This window comes from Mus caroli, unplaced genomic scaffold (genome assembly GCF_978045245.1).
Source record: "Mus caroli unplaced genomic scaffold, Mus_caroli_1 scaffold_5, whole genome shotgun sequence".
NCBI lineage: Eukaryota > Metazoa > Chordata > Mammalia > Rodentia > Muridae > Mus > Mus caroli.
In genome coordinates this window covers 153,461,860-153,476,250 of record NW_028227260.1, presented here as the reverse complement: position 1 = coordinate 153,476,250, position 14,391 = coordinate 153,461,860, and positions in this window count along the sequence as shown.

Sequence of the window (14,391 nt, the reverse complement as noted above, 5' to 3'; positions counted from 1 at the left end):
AGAGGGCAGTGTGACACCAGGCATGTGTGTATATGGGACTGAAGAGTGAAGTATGCAATGGGCATATGAATGTGTGTTTCTGTAGAATGCAGGGGAGCAATGGACATGGGAAAATGTATTTCTGTAGACTATAAGATAACAGTGTGCATGTAATTATGTGCTTCCGTAGACTGCAGTGATGGCAGTAGGCATGTGAATTTTTGTGTGTGTGTGTGTAGAGTGCAGGAAAGCTGTGGGCGTGTGTATATATGTTTCTTTAGAATGAGTTGATGGTAGTTGGCATTTGAATGTATATTTCTATAGAGTGCACTACATACTGGGCATGTGAACTGTGTTTGCGTAGAGTGCAGTAGGCAGTAGGAATGTGAATGTTTATTTTTGTAGAGTGCAGGACAGTAGTGGGAATGGGAATGTGTGTATCTGTAGAGTGAAGTATGCACTGGGTCTGTGAATGTGTATTTCTGTAGAGTGCATTGATGTCACCGGGCATGTGAATAAATGTTTCTGTAGAGTGCAGTATGCAGTGGGCATGTAATGTGTGTAGAGTGTAATGTTTGTATAAAGTACATTTGCAGTGGGCATGTGAATGTGTGTTTCTTTAGAATTCAGAATAGCAGTGGGCATGTGAATTTGTGTTCCAGTACAGTTCAGTATACACTGTTCCCATAAATGTGTGATTGTGAGGAGTGCACTCTTGGCAGAAGGCATGTGAATGTGTGTCTCTGTAGAATACAGTATGCAGGGGACATGGGAATGAATATTTCTGTAGAATGCAGGATAACAGTGGGCATGTGAGTGTTACTGTAGTGTGCAGGTTGGCAGTGGCCATATGAATGTGAATTTCTTCAGTGGGCAGTGTGTCACTGGGCATGTGAGTATATGTGACTGTACTGTGAAGTATGCAATGGGTATACAAATGTGTGTTTCTGTAGAGTGCATGAAAGCAGTAAGCATGAGAAAGTGTATTTCTATAGAGTGAAAGATAACAGTGGGCATGTGAATATGTGTTTCAGTAGAGTGCAGTGATGGCAGTGGGCATGTGAATGTGTTTCTGTGTAGAATGAAGGACACTTGTGGGGATGTGAATGTGTGTTTCTGTATAATGCAGTGATGGCAGTGGGCATTTGAATGGATATTTCTATAGAGTGCACTATGTAATGGGCATGTGAACTGAGTTTGTGTAGAGTGCCATAGGTAGAAGAATGTGAGTATGTATTTCTGTAGAGTATAGGACATCAGTGGACAATGGAATGTGTGTTCATGTGGAGTAGTATAGCAATAGGACTATGATTTTGTGTTACAGTAGAGTGCAGTGATAGCAATGGACATATGATTTTGTGTCTGTGAAGTGCAGGACCACAGTGGCAATATGAATGTGTTTTTCTGTAGAGACAGGAACAAATGTGGGCATAAAGCTATGTTAATGTAGAGTGCAGTGATGGGAGGGCATGTGAAGTTGTGTTTCTGTACAGTTCAGTGTGCAGTGTGCCTGTAAATGTGTATTATGAGGAGAGCACTCTTGGCAGTGGGCATGTGAATGTGTGTTTCTCTAGAGTTCAGTTTACAGTGGACATGGGAATGAGTATTTCTATATAGTGCAGTTATAACAGTGGTCATTTGAGTGTTTCTGTAGAGGTCAGATTGACAATGACCATTTGAATGTGTGTTTCTGTAGATGGCAGATTGTCACTGGGCATGTGGATATATGTGAGTGTAGAGTGAACCATGCAATGGGCATATGAATGTGGGTTTCTGTAGAGCACAGGACATCAGTAGGCATGGGACACTGTGATTCTGTATAGTGAAAGATCACAGTAGCCATGTGAATATATCTTTCTGTAGAGTGTAATGATGGCAGAAGTCATGGGTGTATGTTTTTGTGTAGAGTGCAGGAGCAAAGAGGCAATATGCATATGTGTTTCTGTAGAGTGCAGTATGCAGTATTACTGTGAATGTGTTTTTGTGTAGAATGTAGGACAGCTTTGGGTATATGCATGTGTGTTTCTTTGTAGTGCAGTGATGGCAGTAGGTATTTGAATGCATGTTTCTATAGAGTGCACTAAGTAGTGGGCATGTGAACTGTGTTTGTATAGAGTGCAGTAGGCAGGAGAAATGTGAATGTGTATTTCTATAGAGTGCAGGACAGCAGTTCACATTGGAATGTGTGTTCCTGCAGAGTGAAATATAGCAATGGACCTGTGAATGTGCATTACTGTAGAATGCAGTGATGGCAGTGGTCATGATAAAGTGTGTTTCTTTTGAGAGGATTGATGGTATCTGCATCTGAATGTGTGTTTCTAGTAGTGCACTATGCAGTGGGTATGTGAATATTGTTGCTGTAGAGTACAGGATGTCACTGGGCATGTGAATGTGTGTTTCTGTAGAGTGCAGTGATGGCAGTGGTCATGGTAAAATGTGTATTTCTGTATAGTGTAAAATAGGAGTAGGCATATGAATGTGTGTTTCTGTAGAGGGCATCAATGGAATTGGGCATGTGAATGTGTGTTACTGTAGAGTGCAGAAAGTCAGTGGTCATTTAAATGTGTATATCTGTAGATTTCAGGGTGCCTTGGGCATTGCAGTGTGTGTATCTGCAGAATACAGGACAGCAGTGTCCTGTGAATGTGTGTTTCTGCAAAGTGCAGTATGGAGTGTTGTGAATATGTGCTTCTGTAGAGTGTAGTGATTTCAGTGGGCATATGACTATGGTTTTGTGAAGAGTGAAGGACAGCTATGGGCATGTAAATATGTGTTTCTTTGGAGTGAGGTGATTGCAGTTGGCATTTGAATGTATATTTCTATAAAGTGCCCTATGTAGTGGGCATGTGATAGAGTGTTTGCTTAGAGTGGGATCGGCAGTGGGAATGTGAATATGTGTCCCTGTAGGTTGGGAAAGTGCAGTGGAAATGTGTATCTGTAGAGTGCTGAACAGCAGTGGGCATCGGAATGTGTGTTTCTCTAGAGTGAAATATATTAATATGCCTGTAAATGTGTATTACTGTAGAGTTCAGTGATGGCAGTGGACTTGGTGATGTGCTTCTTTTGAGGGCCTTGATGGCAGAGGCATGTGATTGTGTGTTTCTATGCAGTGCATCATGCAGTGGGTATGTGAATGTGGGTTTCAGTAGAGTGCAGGATGGAAGTGGGCATGTGAACGTGTATTTGTGTAGAGCACAGGACATCAGTGGGCATGGGAATATATGTTTTTAGAGTGTTGGTTATGAGAAGGTATATGAATGTGTGTTTCTTTAGAGTGTAGTTATAGCTGTGATAATGTAAGTGTTTGTTACTGTATAGTGTTTGATGGTTGTTAGCATGTACAACAGTGTTTCTTTAGAGTGAAGGATAGCAGTGGGCATGTGAATGTGTGCTTCTGTAAAGTCCAGAATGGCAGTGGACATGTTTCTGTATGGTTGGGGAACAGCCATGGGAATGGAAATGTGTGTCTTTAGAATACAGGACATCAGTGAAAATTGGAATGTGTGTGCCTGTAAAGTGAAGTATGCAGTGGGCCTGTATTTCTGTAGAGTACACTGATAGCAGTAGGCATATGAATATGTGGTGCTATTGAGTGAATTGATGACAGCAGGCATGTGATGGTTTGTTTCTGTGCAGTATGCAGTGGATTATGAACTAGTGTTTCTGTAGAGTGCAGGATCACAGTGGATATGTGACTGTGTGTTTCTGTAGAGTGCAGGTTGGCTGTGGCCATATGAATGTGTGTTTCTGTAGAGGGCAGTGTCACACTGGGAATATGTGTATATGTAAATGTAGAGTGAAGTATGCAATGGGCATATGAAAGTGTGTTTCTGTACAGTGCATGATAACTTTGGTCATGTGAATGTGCATTTGTGCAGAGTGCAGGACATCAGTGGGCATTGGAATGTGTGTGTGTGTGTGTGTGTGTGTGTGTGTGTGTGTGTGTGTGTGTTTAGTAGATATTTTCTTTATTTACATTTCAAATGTTATCCCTTTCCTCTTTTCCCCTCTGAAAACACAATATCTCTTCCCCCTCCCCATGCTCACAAACCCACCCACTGCTGCTTCCTGGCCCTGACATTCCTCTACACTGGGGCATTGAGCCTTCACAAGACCAAGGGCCTCTCCTCCCATAGATGATTGACAAGACCATTCTCTGCTGCATATACAACTGGACCCATTGGTCCCTCCATGTATACTCCTTGGTTGGTGGTTTAATCCCTGGGATATCTTAGTGTACTGGTTGGCGGGAATGTGTGTTTTTAAAGTGTAGGTTAGGAGTAAGTAAGGGAATGTGTCCTTTTGTACAGTGCAATGATGGCTTTAAGTGTGTGAGTGTGTGTTTCTGTACAGTGTTGGATGGGTGTTGGCATGTACAAGTGTGTTTCTATAGAGTGCAGGATAGCAGTGGGCATGTGAATGTGTGCTTCTATAATGTGCAGAATGACAGTGGACATGTGAATGTGTGTTTCTACAGGGTGTGGTACAGCAGTTAGCATGGGAATATGTGTCTGTAGAGTTCAGGACAGCACTGGGCCTTGGAATATGTGTACATGTGGTGTGAAGTATGTAATGGGACTGTGAAATGTGTATTTCTGTAGAGTGTATTGATGGCAGTGGGCATGTGAAATGTGTTTCCTTTGAGTGCATTGATGGCATCAGGCATGTAAATGAGTGTTTATAGTGTCCAGAATACAGTCGGCATGTAAATGTGTGTTTCTGTAGAATACATTTGCAGTGGGCATGTGAATAGGTGTTTGTGTAGAGTACAGTATGCAGTGGACATGTGAATGAGTGTATCTGTAGAGTGCCGGATAACAGTGGGCACATGACTGTTTCTATAGAGTGTAGGTTGGCAGTGGGCATATGAATGTGTGTTTCTGTGGAGGGCAGTGTGGCACTGGAAATGTGTGTATATGTCATTGTAGAGTGAAATATGCAATGGGCATATGAATATGCATTTCTGTAGAGAGCAGGATGGCTTTGGGAACGTGAATGTGTGTTTCTGCAGAGTGCAAAAAATCGGTTAGCATGGAAATGTATATTTGATGAGTGTAGGATAGTAGTAAGTGAATATAGGTTTCTGTAGAGTGTATAGATAGAAGTGGCCATATAAATGTGTGATTCTCTAAAGTGTAGGATAGCAGTGAACATGTGAATGTGTGATTCTGTGGAGTGCAGTACTTATTGTGCATGTGATCGTGTGTGTCTGTAGAGTACAGAGTAGAGTGGCAAGTGAATGTGTGTTTCTGTAGAGAGCAGGACAACAATGGGCAAGTCAATGTGTGATTTTGTAGAGAGAAGAATGGCAATGTGCATGTGAACACGTGTTTCCGTAGAGCTCAGTGATCAGTGTATATGTGACTGTGTTTCATTAGTGTGCAAAGTAGCAGCGGACATGTGAATGTTTGATTCTATGCAGTGCAGGGTGCTGTGTGCCTGTGAATGTTTCTCAGGAATGCAATTTTGGCAGTGGTCATGTGAAATTGTGTTTCTTTTGAGTTTATTGATGGCAGTGGGCAAGTGAATGTGTGTTTCTGTAGAGTACAGTATGCAGTGAACATGTGAATGTGTGTTTCTATGCAGTGCTCTTTATAGTAGGCATGTGAATGTGTGTTTCTGTGGAGTGCAGTACACATTGGGCATGTGACGACGTGTTTCTGTGCAGGGCAGTGTACTGTGGGCATGTGAATGAATGTTTCTGTAGAGTGCAGTATGCAGTGGGCATGTAAATGTGTACTTCTGTAGAGTGCAGGATAGCAATGAGCATGTGAATGTGTGTTTCTGTGGAGTGCAGTACATATTGGCCATGTGACCATGTGTTTCTGTACAGGACAGTATAGTGTGGGCATGTGAATGTATGTTTCTGTAGAGATCAGGATAACAATGGGCATGTGAATTGTATTTTTGTATAGTGCAGAATGGCAGCGTGCATGTGAATATGTGTTTCTGTGGAGTGCAGTGATTACAGTAGGCATGTGAATATGTTTCTCATTAGAGTGCAGGATAGCAGTGGGCATGTGAATGTGTTTCTGTAGAGTTTAGATATGGAAGTGGGCATGGTAAAATATGTATTTCTGTATAGTGTATGAAAGCAGTGGGCATGGGAATGTGTGTTTCTGTAGAGTACTGTAAGAGGTGGGCATGGCAATGTGTGTTTCTATGCAGTGCTGTTTGCAGTGGTAATATGAATGAGTGTTTCTGTAGAGTGCAGTGATGGCACTTCAGATGAGACTGTGTTTCTATAGAGTACATTGATGGCAGTGGGCATGGGGTCATGTGTTTCTTAGAGTGTAAGATAGCAGTGGGCATTTGAATGTGTGTTTTTATAGAGTGCATTACATATTGTGTAAGTGATCATGTGTTTCTGTACAGTGCAGTATGCACTGCACATGTGAATGTGTGTTTCTGCAGAGAGAAAGAAAACATTGGGAATATGAGTGTGTAGGACAGCAATGGGCATTGGAATTTGTGTTCCTATAGAGTGTAGTATAGCAATAGGCCTGTGCATGTGTTTTCCGCTAGAGTGCAGTGATAGCAAGGGGCAAGTGTCTGTGTTTCTGTAGAGTGCAAGAGCACAGTGTCCATGTGAATGTGTGTTTCTTTAGAGTGCAGCATAGCATTGGGAATGCAAATGTGTGTGTGTGTGTGTGTGTGTGTGTGTGTTTAATTCAGTGATGGTAATGGGCATGTGAGTGATTGTTTCTGTAGAGTGCAGGACAGCAGTAGGTATTGGAATATGTGTTCCTGCATAGTGTACTATAGCAATAGCCCTGTGAATGCGTGTTACTCTAGAGTGTGGGATAGCAGTGGTCATGTGAATGTGTGTTTTTTTAGCATGCAGGATAAAAGTGGGCATATGAAGTTTTGTGTGTAGAGTGCAACTTTGCAGTGGTCATATCAATATGTGTTTCTGTAGAGTGCTTGATATCAGTGGGCATGTTTGAGTGGAGGTGCCTACAGAGACCATCGTATATTTTGACATTTAGTTACAGATTTTACAGAGTTCAGATGTGGGAAATGTGCCTGTGAATGTTTTTCCTGGGGAGTAGAAATGGGCACAGTAGGCATGTGAGTCCTGATACCTACCGATGCCACAAGTTGGCAGTGTACCTGTGAGTCCATGTAACCCCAGAGCAGAGTTCAGCTTGGAACTCTGAGTGTATGTGTCTGCAGTTTCATGGTTGTAAGTGGCTATAGTTGCACAAGGCCCAGTTTTTTTGTTTGTTTGTTTGGTTGGTTTTTTTGTTTTTGTTATATTTTCAAGTGTATTTGACAGGGAATGCAATTGTTTTTTTTTAATATTTTTTATTATGTATTTTCCTCAATAACATTTCCAATGATATCCCAAAAGTCCCCCATACCCTCACCCCCACTCCCCTACTCACCCATTCCCATTTTTTTGGCCCTGGCATTCCCCTGTACTGGGGCATATAAAGTTTGTGTGTCCAATGGGCCTCTCTTTCCAGTGATGGCCAACTAGGCCATCTTTTGATACATATGCAGCTAGAGTCAAGAGGTCTGGGGTACTGGTTAGTTCAGAATGTTGTTCCACCTATAGGGTTGCAGATCCCTTTAGCTCCTTGGGTACTTTCTCTAGCTCCTCCATTGGGAGCCCTGTGATCCATCCAATAGCTGACTGTGAGCATCCACTTATGTGTTTGCTAGGCCCTGGCATAGTCTCACAAGAGACAGCTATATCTGGGACCTTTCAGCAAAGTCTTGCTAGTGTATGCAATGGTGTCAGCTTTTGGAAGCTGATTATGGGGTGGATCCCTGGATATGGCAGTCTCTAGATGGTCCATTCTTTCGTCACAGCTCCAAACTTTGTCTCTGTAACTCCTTCCATGGGTGTTTTGTTCCCAATTCTAATAAGGGGCACAGTGTCCACACTTTGGTCTTCATTCTTCTTGAGTTTCATGCATTTAGCACATTGTATCTTATATCTTGCATATCCTAAGTTTTGGGCTAATATCCACTTATCAGGGAGTACATATTGTGTGAGTTCCTTTGTGATTGTGTTACCTCACTCAGGATGATGCCCTCCAGGTCCATCCATTTGGTTAGGAATTTCATAAATTCATTCTTTTTAATAGCTGAGTAGTACTCCATTGTGTAAATGTACCACATTTTCTGTATCCATTCCTCTGTTGAGGGGCATCTGGGTTCTTTCCAGCTTCTGGCTATTATAAATAAGGCTGCTATGAACATAGTGGAGCATGTGTACTTCTTACCTGTTGAAGGCCCAGTTTTTGATAGACATGTGAGATAAGATGCCTGCTGACATACGACATAGGTGTGCATTGGACATGTGAGTGCGGGTGCTGGTAGAGAGAAATGGATGCTATGGACATGGGACTGCAGTCACATATCAATTCTTGAGCTGGGTTGTTGACATGTTACTGCAGATTCCTTCACGCGCCAGACGTCATTGGTTTGTGAGTGCAGGTGTCTCTAGAGTACAGAGAGGTGCAGTGGGAGAGTTCATGCAGGGGTATGCAGAGGTCAGAGGGAACTGAGCATGTGAGTACAAGTGCTGCAGAGACCAGCAAAGGGCTGTGTGTGTAGGCATGTAGTTGCCTGTACAATCCAGGGAAGAGCTATGGGTATGTGAGTGCAAGTGCATGCAAAGGAAAGAGAAGGCAAGTGGACCTGGAGCCCAGGTGCCTGCAGAGGGCAGGTGTGACTGGACATGGGTATGGAAATACCTGCAAAGAACAAAGAAGTCAACATGTGAGTTCATGTTCCTGCTGAAGACAGGATTGCAGTTTACCCATGAGTGTATATGTCTCCAAAGGTCAGAAGGGGGAGTGTGGTCTGTGAATTCAGGTGCCTACAGAAGCAAGGAAAGGGAAGTGGGCATTTGAGTGCAGGACACTTCCGAGGGCTAAGTTAAGCAGTAGGTATTTGAGTGTCCATGCCTGAAGATGCCATGAATGCAGTGTGCATGTGAGGCCAGGTGCTAGTAGACACCAGGAGGGCAGTGGCCTTGTGAGCATAGTGAAGAGCCATGACCAGAAGTGGGCAGTAGACATGTTTGTTCAGATTCATACAGAAGCCAAGTAGTCACTGTGTATGTGACTGGAGTGTATGGAGTGCCAGAAAGGTGTAATTGGCAGGGGAGGCTGGGTAAGTGCAGGGGCATAGGTCATGTAGTTCATGTGCCTGCAGAGGCCAGAAAGGACTGGTTGCCATGAGTAACCCAGTGCCAGGAGAATGCAAGGTTTCAGTTGACATGAAGGTGTAGATTCCTACAGAGTCCAGGATTCCCATATCACAAAGATGCCTGCAGAGGCCAGACAAGGCAGTGGACCTGTGAGATCATGTTCATGGGGAAGGAACGGAGATGCAGTGGTAACATGGGTGTGTGTGCCTGCAGAGGCCAAAGAGTATCAGAGAGCATGTGAGTGCAGTGCCCTGCAGAATCCAGCCTGGCAGTGTGCCTGTGAATGCAGTTGCCTGCAGATCTACAGGAAGGGTTTGGTGAGTATGTGAGTGCAAGTGCCTGAAGATGCCAGTGGATGGCACTGTGTGTTTGAGTCCAACTACCTGCGGAGAGCAGAATAGAGCAGTTTGCATATCATTGTGGGTCCTGCAGAAGTCAGATGGCTACTGTGTGCTGCATTAGACTGCAGAAGACAAATGATGGGCAGTGGGCATGTGTGTGCAGGTGTCAGGAGGCCAGTGTCATTTGAGTGCAGCTAAGCACCAAGATCAGATGTGGGTGGTAGACATGCAGTTCATGCAGGCCCCTGTCCAAGACAGGCAGCCATTGTAATGTGAACACTTGTTGTGAAGAAGCCAGAGAGGGGCAGTGTGTAGGTAACAGATTGCAGAGGCATGGGTGTCAGTGAGTGTGACTATATGTGCCTGCAGAGGGCAGGGCAGTGGGCATGTGAGTGCTGTTGACTGTTACAGAACCTGGCAATAGGCATGGGATCATAGAAGCCTACAGAAGCCAGAAAGAGGCAAGGAGCATTTGTTTGCAGATGCCTTCAGGGGACAGAGAAGGGCAGTGAACCTGTGAGTAAAAGCCCCTGCAGTGGCCTGAGTGTGGCATTGGATACTTCAATGCAGGTGTCTGGGGAAGATGGTTAGGGACAGTAGGCATAAGAGTGGTGCTTCATGCAGAGAGGCCAGGGTGGTTAGTGGCCAAATGTGCTCAGGTGCCTTTCATAGGGCAGGCATGTGTTGTCAGTGTGAATAGAGATGCATGTAGATGCCCGAGATGCAGTGGGCATGTCAGTGCAGGTGTCTGCAGATGTGATAACTGGAAGGTTTCACTCTGAGTGCAGGTGCTTACAGAGGCAACAGAGAAGAGTTGGACATGGGACTACAGTTGCCTGCTGAGGACACAGGTGCAATGGGTTATGTGGGTGCAGGTGAGCAGAGATGTACAGTGGGCATAGGTGTGCAGGGAGCAGAGAGCAGAGCTGGGCCATGGACATGGGAGTTAAGATCCATGGAGAGAGCAGTGTCTTGCAGCCTCTATTTATGCACAGGTGCTTGCAGAGATCAAGTGAAGTAGACATGTGAATTCAGAAACCTGCAGAGAGCAGAGTGAGAAATTGTTCAGGAGAATGAAGGTTCTCTCAGAGAGACACAAAGTGCTATGAACATGTGAGTGCAGCTTTGCACAGAGGCCAGTGTGCCTGTGAGTTCATGTTCCTGCTGAGGATAGATTGCAATGGAGACAAAAGTGTAGGTGCCTGCTGATGTCTCCAGTTGGGGATTAACCTGTTAGTGCAGTTGACTGCAGGGGCCAGGGAAGGGACCTGGGCAAATAAGTGCAGGAGCCTTCAGAGGACTAGAGTATGTGGGGCAATGGGCTATACATAGACAGGCTGGTCTCCAGTTGAGTTGAGGTCTGAACTCTGGTAAAACCTGGTGAGTGGTAATTCCCACCTACATGGGACAGAAGGCATTCCCTCATGTCTTCTTGCCCCCTGGCTCCTGTTGAAGTTACCACCCCCACCTCCCCCACAAGAGAGGATAGTGGCTAGCAATCATGCACATAATGTCCCAAGCTTCTGACCTTCAGGCTAGACTCCTCCCAGTTACCTAGCAATAGCAAGATGACAAGTCCTCTATAAGAGGGGCTGCTTGGCCCACTACTCACTCTCTTAAGCTTTTACTTTCCTTACTCTCCCTCTTACTCTCTCTCTCTTACTCTTTTAAGCTTTTACTTTCTTTAGTCTCTCTCTAAGCCTTCTCTCTCTAAGCCTTCACGTTTCTTACTCTCTTTCTCTCTTTCTTTTCCCCCTTATCTCCTCTCGGCCACGGCCAGTCTCTCTCTCTCTCTCTCTCTCTCTCTCTCTCTCTCTCTCTCTCTCTCTCTCTCTCTCTCTCTCTCTCTCTCTTTATCCCTCTCTCTCTCTCTCTCTCTCTCTCTCTCTCTCTCTCTCTCTCTCTCTCTCTCTCTCCCTCTCTCTCTCTCTCTCACCTTCTCTCTTTCCCCATGCCTTTCTATAATAAAACTCTAAAACCATAGACTGCCTCTGTTCATCAAGGCCAGGACTAAGGACTCTCGCCTGAGTGGGAACCTCTCTCCCTCTGCCCTCTTCCCATATCTCCAGGGTGTGGTGCTGCTCTGGGGCCCCTATTCTGTTCTCAGCTTTTCTGCCTACTGTATCCAGCATTGGGATGCCAGAGACTGAAAACCTGGTACCAGGGGATGCCCCTTGTCCACCCCCTGCCGTGTGGGGTCAGTGGCTTCACACAGCCAGATGCCCACCCAGGGCTGTGTGAAAAGTGTCTGGCGGTCCTACCATGTCCACCTTCCCAGAGCACAGGAACTCTGGTGGGATGCGGGCTCCCCCCCCTTCCCCTACATCCACAGCCCTGCAAGGTTAAACTGTGGGTATTTGAGTGTCCATACCATGTCCATTTATCACAAAGGCATGTGACAGCAGGTCCAAGCCAACACCAGAGGGGTAGTGGTCATGTTGTGGAGCTAAGCACCAGGACAAGAGGTGGGCAGTACACATGTTCAGATTCATGCACAGGCCAGAAAGGTCCAGGGACCATATGTATCCAAGTGCCTGCAAGTGCAAGCTTTCAGTTACCAGAGAGGTATAGATCCTTGCAGAGATGAGGGTTTTAATATGCATGTAACTACAGGGGTCTGCAGAGGTCACAGGGAGAGATTGGTATGTAGTAGTACCATGTTCATGATGAGCCCAGGCTAGCAGGTTGCCATGGGTGTAGGTATCTCCAGAGCTCAGAGGTTGGATGTCAGTCTGTGAGTATAGCTGACTGCAGAGTGGTGAAACAGGGTATGAGCATGTGTGCAGTTGCCTGCTGGGGCCAGATGGCTTCAGTGTGCATGGAATTGCAAGTACCTGAAGCATGTCTATAAGAGTGGGTTCCTGCAGAGGTCAGAAAGAGGCAGTGGGCGGTTGTGTGTAGTTACCTGAAGGGGGTAGAGAAGGGTAGATTGCATGTGACTGTAGGTACCTTCAGAATCCAGCAAGAGGCAGTGGACATGGAAATATAGCTACCTGTACTGGCCAAAAAGGACCAGTGGGCATGTGAGTGCAGGTGCTGAAAGAGACTAAATGGTGCTTCTGTGCATGTGAGTACAGGCTTCTCCATAGGACAGGCTGGCAATGAGCATGTGAATGCATGTGCATGAACAAGACACATGGGGGCATTGGTCCTTGAGAGCAGGTGTCTGCTGAGGTCATAGATGTAGTTGGACTGTGAATGAAGATATCTACAGAGGCCTGTGTAGGCTATGGCTAAGTAAGTGCAGATTCTTACAGAGGGCAGATTGGGCCAGCATGTATGTGAGTGTAGATTCATACAGGGGCCAAAGTCAGTGGGCATATGTGTAGGTTTTGCTAATTGGAAGATAACAGTGGGCACGTTAGTACAGGTGCCTACAGAGTTTAGGGTGTTTGTGGACATGTAGGTATAGATACCTTCAGAGACCAGAGGTAGGCATTGGACAAGAAATTGCAGGTACCTGTAAAGAAAAGAGAGGCAGTGGACACGTGATTGTGTGACTGTTAATGCCAGGGTTCAGTGAGCATGTGACTGCAGGTAACTTCTGATGCAAGTGGGGCATTGTGTGCATTTGAGTACAGCATTCTTCAGAGAGCAGACTGGAGCAATGGGTATTTGAATGCATGTATCTGCTGATGCCATAAAGGCAGTGGACATACCAGTGCATGTGCCATCAGATGCCAGCAGGGTAATGAGTATGGGAGTGTAGCTAGCAAGGAAGCCAGAGGTGGGCAATAAACATGTTAATGCAGATTCTTGTGCAGGGCAGGTAGTAGTTGTTTATATCATTAGAGGTGTATGGATAGGCCAAAAATATACAGTGTGATGGTGAGTGTGGGTGAATGCAGAGGCCATTTTGGGGCAGTGCACTGTGAGTGCAGGTGCCTGCCGAGGACAGGGCATGATAGTAAGTATGTGACTACACTTGCCTGCAGGGAACAGAGGAGGGCAGTGGGCATGTGTGTCCAAGTACCTGTAGAGAGCAGAGTGGGCCCATGGAATATGATTATAGGTGGCTGCAGAGCCAGAGAGAGTAAGTGGCCCTTGTTTGCAGATACCTATATGGGGTAGAGTAAGGTGGGTTGCAGGTGATCTTAAATGTCTGTAGAGGGAAGTGGAGGGAGCAGTGTGCATGTGGCTGTAGGTACATGCTGAGGCCAGCATAGGCATCAGGCATGTGGGTATGTCCATCCAAGGGGCAGGATGACAGTGGTCAGGTAAGTGCAGGTATCTGCAGAGACCAGAGAGAAGAGTGGACATGTGAGTGCAGGTTTCTCCAGAGGCAACACAAGGTTGCTGAGTAGTCAAGATGTAAATTGGATAAAATAGTGTAGATTATTAGACCAGAGAGTGTAGCCGCCTGCAGCCACACTAACTGGGTTCCTGAGTGGGAGGCTGGAGCTGTATAGAAGGAAACAGGGAGAGAAATAATGGAGGCCAAGACGTGTTTTTGTTCAAGGCCCCCAAAGATTACTAAGAGTCTGTGCTTATACAGGGGGGAGGCCCATCCCCTGCCAATCCATTCTTGATGTCTGTTGCCAGCCTGTAGGCCAATCTGCCTGATGCTGTCTCCAATCTGCCTCTGCCAGATGCTCTCTCTGGAATATATCCAGGGCCTCTCAGAAGGTAGCAGTGTCTTAGAGAAGAGCAGCAGCAGGTGACAGAAAAATAGAGCCATCTAAGTCAGAAGGGTCCACCCCAGGTGGTCTCATTCTCAGTGGCAGCAAGGTCTGAATCAGCCTGCTTCAAGACTGGGGGAGGCTACAAGGGAGAGGTAGTGGGATTATGAGTTCAGATGCCTGCCTAAGCTGGAACTTGAAGGGAGGCCTGTGAATTCACATGCCTGCAGAAGCAAGAATAATGTCATGGACACATGAATTCAGGTGTCTGCAGGGTGGACAGGTG